The following is an 8,685-nucleotide window of genomic DNA, read 5'->3' as shown; positions in this document are numbered from 1 at the left end:
GCACAGGGCAGCTAGTGAGGGCACCAAGCCTAATTCTAGGCAAGTAACCCCGGTTGAGCCTCTCGCTGTAGTAAACTCAATTTGATCATTTTGAGCAGTTTGTTCTGACGTGGCAGCTGGGCTTACCTCCTTTGGGAGACTCATCGCCCCTTTCCTTCGAGAAAGCAATGATTTATGACGGGTCAGAGGGCCCTCTTTCACCATCACCATGCTGAACCAAACCTCGGACTTCAAATGCTAGTGAGGCCCTCGCCGATGCTCTGCCCCTTATGATCTTTCTGCAGGTATCCTTCTTTACTTAACAGTAAGCTTCAGCACTGCTCAAGTCAGTGGATATCAGCCGCCAAACAGCCACACAACAGTCCTCGCCCTTTACCCCTCACGGGCTTAACGCCACAAGGGTGGGTTGTGGGTCTGTAAATACTGCCAAAACAGTCACGTGATTGATCACGTGATCACGCTCCGCCTCCTCCAGGAAGCGCAGTCTGCCCAGTGTGTTCTCCTTCCACTGAGCAGTAGAGCGAAGCTTTCTGCAGCCAGCAGTCCCTCGGGATAATAAGACAGCAGCTCCTTCTCAGGAAAAGTGTATGTATGTATTGCAATTTTTATTTTATTGCTCTTTTGGGTTTTTATGTTTTATCAGCGCCCAGTTGCCTGCGGGTTAGGTGTGCTTTACAAATATCAAAATAAATAAAAAATTTGGATAGTTCTTTGGCTCTGATAACACATTGAAATACATTTTACATTTTAAAACACATTTTTTGAAGCCAATATTATCCATCCGATTCGGGGAGGAGACACTAGTCCAGTCCGGGTTTTAAGTTTGCATGTTAGGACTTGTAGTTCTGGATTTTCTCATTATACACCCAGGAGTACAAGCCCCAGAATGGGCTGGTCTAGTGTCTTCTGCATGGAATGGATAACGTTGGTATTTATCATATGTGTGATTTGATTAGTCGTAAGAAAAATAGTATTTGTTATGTACCGGTGCTCGGGAGGTCCCGCACGTGGGGCTGGCACTGATCCAGGAGGCCGCCTGGCCTGGGGCGCCCTATTAAGAGACCCTACGTCACCGCGCTGCGGGACGTAGGGCGGATATAACATTCCTCCTTTATTTCAAATAAACTTAACAATAACACAATCAACATACTCAACTTCAAACGCCTGACACAGTTCTCTTTTCACACTGTGCCAGCTCCCCCTTGTGTGGGATTCTTGGCGACGGTGTCTGCTCAGCATACATAGTCATTCAGCCTCGCGGGCGGCCTCGTGTTGGCTCTCAGACTATACCGCTTCACCTGGGGGCTGTCCCCGCTCGGCTCGTGAATCTGCTCACCTTCACTGCAGGCGTCCCCACTGCCGGCCAGGCTCTCTGGTTGCCAGCTGCGGTCCCATGCGGCTTCTTCCTCTGGGTCTTGCGCCAGCTCTTCGCTGTCTTGTTGTAAGTTGTCGTCGGCTTGAGGGCCCTTGCAGTCCGTTCAGAGAGTGCAAGGCACGGGCTTGAACCAGGAGGCATTCCTTGTCACTTTCCGACGCCCCCGGGTCACTATTATCATGGTTCCGAGCCGGTTACTGACAGTCCAAGGCAGTTCCTCGTACCTGGTGTCTAGCTTGGACTTCGTGGGGTTTCGTAACATGATGACTTGGTCACCCACCCGATGGTCGGACGGCCTTGCTCTTCGTTTGGCACTCATGTGAGCATTGGCACGTGTTCTCCTCATCTCCATGCGGGCATTGTCGACGTCATCGGGGGTCCTGCTTGGGTGATGGGGAATCGACGATTTGATGATGGTTCCAAACATGAGGTCAGCAGGTGGTATACCCGTGGTGCTGTGTGGGGTGACCCGATAGTTCCGCAGGAAACGGTATAGGTCGACCTTCCACGGGCTGGCGTTTGCCCTTGACACTCGGAGCACCTTATTGATGGTCCTCATAAACCGCTCGACGTCCCCATTGGCTTGTGGCCACCTCGGCATGATGTGGTGGTATTTGATGCCCAATTCCTGTAAGTATTGCTTGAACTCTTCCCCTGTGAACGGGGGTCCATTGTCACTCTTAATGGTTGTGGGCAGACCATGAGTGGCAAACATCTTTTCTATCACCGGGATGACCACTTCCGCGGCGGTGGACTCCAGTATCTCGACCTCTGGGTAGCGTGAGTGATCGTCGATTGCCACCAGTAGATGTAGACCCTCTCTGATTTTGCAAAAGTCAATACTGATCGCTTCCCATCGTCCCCGACCGCGCTCGGCCGACAGAATCGGTTCTGGATCTGGGGGCCCACCCGTTATTTGGCAGGGTAAACAGGTGTTCACTAAGCCTTCGACCCGATCATCGATGTGCGGGAACCACACCCTGTGTCTGACCCGGGCCTTTGTTCTTGCGAGACCCTGGTGTCCCTCATGCGCTACGGCTACTATCCTGTCTTGCAAATTTGGGGGTATGATGATACGATCTCCCCTCAGCAGGAGCCCTCCTTCGGTGATTGAGAGGTCTTGTCGAACCGTGAACATGCCGGCCAGGAACTCCCTAGCCCCCTCGGTTCTGTTGCGGGTGTGCGTCATGAATTCCTTCCAGTTGCCTGACATGATGGCATCTTTTACCAGGTCGCAACAGGGGTCATTTAGGGTTTCAGTTGCGATGTCCTCAATGTTTACCGCTTTGGGCCTCATGGTGCGAACCACTTGACAAATGTGTTCCTCCGTTTCTTCCGCGATCAGAACTTCCTGCTGAGTGGCTGGACGTGGGTGTCTCGAAAGGAAGTCCGCCGGGTTGCTACTGCCCGGCTGATAGACGAGTTCGAAATCATATTGCTGGAGGTGTAGGTGATTCTGGCTGGTGGGTGCGCCGATGACCCGGTGAAAATTGGTAGTAGGGGCTTGTGGTCAGTGACTGCTGTGAACTTGCGCCCATACAGGTACATGTGGAAGTGTCGACACCCCCATAGTACGGCAATGGCCTCCTTCTCTATGTGGGAGTACCTTTGTTCCTAGCTGTGAGTGCCCTGGATGCATATGCGATCGGTCTTTTTTTGCGCTCTTTCGTGACTTGCATCAGGATTGCTCCAAGTCCTACTGGGCTGGCATCCACAAATAGTTCTGTCGGTAGGTCCGTGTCGTAGTAGGCCATCTTGGTATCAGTCGACAGGGAGTCTTTAATGCTCTCGAAAGCTTACTGGCATTCCTGCCCCCAGACCCACTTGGTGCTGACCTTTGTAAGTTCCCGTAGCGGTTCGGATAGGGTCGCTAGGTTTCGAATGAATCTGCCACAGTAGGTGGCCATTCCCAGAAAACTGCGTACTTCGGTGGGGGTCGCTGGGGGACTAGCAGCTTGGATGTCCGCCACTTTTTGGGGATCAGGTGAGATGCCAATGTGGTCAAACTTGTACCCGAAAAAGGTTATTTCCGATTTTAGGAACTCGCACTTCTCTCGATGGATTGTGAGTCCGGCTTCTTCCAACCTGCCCAGGAGTGTCTTCAGTAGTCTCGTGATGTGTTCCTTGGTGTCATGGTGCATGTATTAGGATATCATCGCTCACGTTCAATACCCCTGGTATGCCTCTGATGACCTCCTGGATGGTCTGTTGAAAGACTTCCGCGGCCGAGGAGATGCCGAAACTCAGGCGCTTGTACCTCCTCAGACCCAGGTGGGTTGAGAACGTGGTAATGTAGCGCGACTCTCTGTGGAGCTTAAGTTGGTGGTACCCCGCTTTTAAGTCTACCTTCGAGAACACACATGACCCAGTGAGGTCGGTGATGATTTCTTCGATTGTTGGTGTTATGTGTCGTTCCCTTTTTATGGCTGCATTGGGCAAACGCATGTCAATACAGATCCGGACTTTTCCGGGCTGTTTGGGCTTCCTGGTGACCACCATCGGGGAGACCCACAGTGTTGGTCCTGTGACTTCTTCAATGATTCCGGCAGCTTCCAGTGACTTTAACTCTTTCTCTACCTGTTCCCTCATGTGGAACGGTGTCCTCCGGTGTCTCACCGCACGTGGTTGCACTGATTGATCAATGTGTAGTTTGATAGTCTTTCCCTTGAGACAGCCTTTCCCCTTCTGTAGCTTGGGGGGTTGCCTGAGAAAGTTCTCGACTTCGGCTGCGTAGTCAATGTGGCAGATGAATTTGACCACGCCCAAATCTTCAGCCGCATCTCCGCTCAGTAGGCTTTCGATCCCCGCCTTCACGACATATATCTTTGACCACACCTTCTGTTCGTCATGTTCAAGCATGGTGCGGAACCTCCCGATGACTGGCAGGGGTCTCCGGCTGCCGTAGGCAAATAGATGAGTGTCTGTAGATTTGAGCTCAGGTGGTGGTGTAAGAGTTTGGAAGACACTGGTTGGCATGACGTTTACCGAGGCTCCCGTATCAATGGTCATCTGTACGTACTGGCCTTGGATGGAGACTGTGCATTTTCGTCGCCTGGCGGTTCTTTTCGGCGGTACTGGCCCCTGGTTCAGTGCGGATACCAGGTATACCTTTCCGCCCTTTCCTTCGCTTTCCATGCCTGCCGTTTGCCGTAGGGCTGAGAGATCATCGCCTTCCTCTTCCGTCGAGGAGTTGACTACCGCGACCCTCCTTGCGCTGGCTTGCTTCTTTTTTTTCTGGGACCCCTTATCCTGAGTGCCTTGTGGGGGCTGCAGTGGCGTGTTCGCTGATCTGCACACTTTCGCGTAGTGATCCTTCCTGCCGCACGCTCCGCATGTGGTGCCTTGCGCCGGGCAGTTTCGCCTTCCGTGTCTTTGACCACCACACCACCCACATTCCGTGGGTCCTGGTACTCGAGGTTGCCACCTGTTCTGGGTGTGGTTGCCGCCGCTTTCACCTCTCGTAAATGGTCTGTCGGAGATCTGGGCGACCATCGCTGTTGAGAGTGGCGGCTGCAGTTTCTGTAGTGTCGCTTCCATGTTGGCGGCCCTGAAGTGGGCAAGCTCCCTCTGTCGACCCAGTTCCAGGATGCGTTGTAGAGGGATGCCTTTCTCACTGAGTACGAGACGCCTCAGCTTCTCCGAATGTATGCCATTTATGATTTGTCGTCTGATCTCCCTCTCAGTGTTCATGAACTCACACGACATGGCCAGTTTCCTCAGCCTCGTGTGGTAGGCGTCTAGAGTCTCATCAGTGGCCTGGATAGTCGTGCAAAAAATGAAAGTCTCATAGTCTGGATTTAGTTGCGGGAGGAAATGTGCCGTTAAGGCGTCCTTCGCACTCAGGTACGCGTCTTGGCCATCATCAACATTCAGGGAGTTGAAGATGCGTAGCACCTCGTCGCCCACACTGAGGAGCAGATGAGCTTTCATCTTTCTGGATGACGTGATGTCCTTGCATTCCATGGCCATCTCGAACTTTTGTAGCCATAACTGCCATCTGGGTCCACTGGACGACGGGTCGGTGAATGGGTCGAAAGGTTGAACCAACGTCGACGAACTGCCCAGCGAGCGGGGTGGTGGCGACGCCATCGACAGGTTTGCCGCGATCCTGGACGGCGTGGAAGGTCCAGGAGTTGATGACCCAGCGGCCATGGTGTCACGTACCCTCGGTCTGTTGATTATGCTGTCGTGCTGGCCTGATGTCGTCCTGCCTCATCAGTTCGTCCGCACATTGCATTGAGGAGTGTTCTTTCGCGGTGAATGTGCCCCCTGGCACTTGTGCGCCGACAGATGGGCGCCTTGTAGCATGTGCGCCATGCAGGAGGAAAAGCACACGAAGAGAGAAAAAAAAATTCTCGGCCCCTTTTGGATAGGGAATGAACGAGAGAAAAAAAACATTTTTTTTTTTTTTGGGGTGGGGGTCACGTGGTCTCGGTGGCCCCCCACCGGGTGTCCAAAAATTTGTGCGGGACATCCGTGTGGCGTCCGCATGTGAGGTGATGTAGAGCGCGTGGTTGCTCGCTCACTTCCTCGTCGCCATTGTTATGTACCGGTGCTCGGGAGGCCCCGCACGTGGGGCTGGCACCGGTCCAGGAGGCCGCGTGGCCTGGGGCGCGGCATCGGCAGCAGCGCGGACAAAAGGAGACACCCACACGCTGTGCTGGGTTCGCCCGGAACTGCCTCCCACTGTCGGGGGCGGGGCTTTTATTAAGAGGCCCTACGTCACCGCGCTGCGGGACGTAGGGCGGATATAACAGTATTTTCGTGTTTAGTGGTGTGGAACACCTGAAAGAACTCTAGACTTTTGCAATACATTTCAGTGTGTGAGGTACTATAGCATTTGGCACCCTTTTACCGGGAAGAGCAGCAACTTGTGTGGGGGTCCCCCCCTTTAGGCAAGCTGCAATGTTGGCACCTCTCCATTGGAAAGTCTCTCGGGCAGCCTGAGTCATGCTAGCTCTAAGTAGTCCCCACTCACTGTGGGCGCTCGGCGGAGCGCTCCCCACCCCCTGGCGCCGTTGCCATGGGGCGTGCGCAGGCCAGGCTCCGCGCACGCGGGCCAGAGCGCAAGGCGCAGGCGCACGGAGCGCAGCGCGCAGGCGCGCAGCACGCCGGCGGAGGGTTCCAGGAGTGCGTGCGTCAGGCGGTGACGCGGCTCTGACGTCGCGCATTTAAGCGCGGCGCGGCCCGTTCTCTCCGCTGTCAGTGAGGATCAGCTGCTGGCGTGGGAGTCGCAGTCACAGGAGCTGCTGCAGCTGCTACATGCGCGCCCGGCCTCTGGAGCTTTATTTATACACCCCTAGGTAAAGATGGCTCGCTCGCTGCCTGCGTGCCGCGGCTGCAGCTGCACGGCTTCTACACTGTGTCTGGAGTTATTGGGGGCGGGGGTGGTGTTTGTGTGCCTGTTTTGCAACTTTTTTATTTTTATAAAGGGAAACTGGTAAAGGCCAAAAAAAGTGACCAGCTGCCTTCAAAGCTATTTCCACTGAGCTACGCGTCACCCCCCACCCCCACATCATATTCCTGTTCTTGCCCCCACGCTCACGTGTGTAGTTTTGGAGCAAGTGTTTCCTTCTCTTCCACGTGCTTTCCGCAAACGACATGTGGGGGGCGACTGATTGACTTCACCCGCTTTTCTACCACGGTGGGGATAGGGGGCGAGAGTTTAGGGGGGTTCTTCAGCGAACATCCCAACCCCCCCCCTCCAGTTAGGGCACCTGTGAGGTCAGCGCCGAGCCAAACCTAAAGGAAGGAATTTAGGGACTTATCATATGGTGGGGGAGGGGTCATCTTAATTGGTATAGCCCCTCTGTCACCTGCCAATGTTCTAAGGCATCATTGCCACGCTGTGTGCCCCTCCCACCCCACCCCCCCCATGTGCCTTTTCCAGACCAGTGCCAGGTTAGCAACACCCTCTCCACTATACTGCTGTGCAGGTCCTGTGCTGCCCCTTCTGCTTCCCGTGTCTGGGTGCTGTGAGGGTAGCTGAGCCCTGACCACCTCGCATGTGCGGGCTATAGAATGCTGCAAGGCGGGTGCAGGGATTGGCACTCCACTCCTGCTCGATCTTCGCGTATCTGGATGGGGGCTGATCTCGTGGGCAGCCTGAGATGGCCAGACTCCTTGGTGCTTGGGGTATTCCTTTCTGTTGGGCGATCTGGCTGGCAGCCTCCAGCATGAGACCCCCAGGGGACGCCCCCTGGCAGAGATTCATGTTATCCCCATCCCCATCACGGGATGTGCTCTGGTCAGCACCCAGGCGTGCTGCCGGCCACTCTCTGCAGCAGGGCACAATGAGGAAGAATGGAACAGTGCCAGTGAAAGGGAGGCAGCCCCAGCATCCAGCAGGGGGCGTGGCTCTGTAGACAGTACAGACTGCTGACCTGCTAGTCAGCTGCTGCTTTGTGCCCTCTGGCGACCCCGATGATCTGCTGCCCTCGGGTGGCACATGTGCTAGGATGCCAAATAATGGACTGATTGGCCTTGACCCCTCCAGCCTCCCCTCGGGATCGCTTGCTTGATGCCCTAAAGCACCGCCGCCTTGTAAGTTTTGCATCTGCTGCCACAGGTACCAGGTCACACTAAGGATGTCGGGGCTCGTGCAGGTGGACCACTTTAACATGCCTCAGGGAGCACTTGTCGAAAGGTGAGGCTCATGTGGAGTGGTTGCATCATAATGGTGCTATAAGGGAATGTAACGAGGGGTTGTTTGCTGCAGGTTACCTGCAAAATTAAATGTTAGCAAGTTCCTAATGTACTCGAGAGGGAGTTGGTTAGGCACCACGTGCGAGTGGTGGTGGCTTGAATGCCAGCAAAGATGGCCTGTAACGTGTGCTGCAAAACGTATTTTGCTTTCATGGGATTGACGACATGGAAGGCGGTGGGTATGCAAGGCTTGTGACTTAAGACGATTGCAGGAAATTGTAACCATAGACTCTCGGGGCTCTAATTCTGTCCTGCTGCTTGCATGAACTATTGCACCATACCATCACATAGGTGTGACTGAACACCCCTCCTACTGGTATCAAATAAATTCATGTGCTGGTTGGCATTCAATATCTGATACAGGTTGTGCTATCTAAAGGGACCATTGACTCGTGCACACGGCATTATGTGCACCAGCATAGCGCCTACATTGCCTTTGTATTGTAAAATGTGCTTCCTGTGTCCCGTAGTTTTGGCTGTGAACGGTTCCAGGGGGCTGTACTCAAGCCAAGTTTGGACGACAGGCGCTGACTCCCCCTTAGGGACACTTGAGACTCCTTGTCAAGGATGTCTGCTACTTCGTATTGCATTGCGAGTGTTTCAAG

General features: G+C 54.2%; 1 protein-coding gene across 2 annotated transcripts in view; it reads left to right on the top strand.

The window, feature by feature from the left end:
* The first annotated feature begins 6,556 nt into the window (after positions 1–6,556).
* Positions 6,557–8,685, top strand: part of TENT5C (terminal nucleotidyltransferase 5C) — a 48,200-nt gene continuing 46,071 nt past the window's right edge. For both annotated transcript variants that reach the window (XM_069635765.1, XM_069635766.1), the window contains exon 1: positions 6,557–6,678. The gene's annotated coding sequence lies outside the window, so the exon portion shown is untranslated. The remainder of the gene's footprint in view (positions 6,679–8,685) is intronic.

This window comes from Ambystoma mexicanum, chromosome 7p (genome assembly GCF_040938575.1).
Source record: "Ambystoma mexicanum isolate Mex_15411 chromosome 7p, UKY_AmexF1_1, whole genome shotgun sequence".
NCBI classification, from domain to species: domain Eukaryota; kingdom Metazoa; phylum Chordata; class Amphibia; order Caudata; family Ambystomatidae; genus Ambystoma; species Ambystoma mexicanum.
The sequence above is the reverse complement of the archived record's forward strand: the minus strand, read 5'-3'. Positions and strand labels throughout refer to the sequence as shown.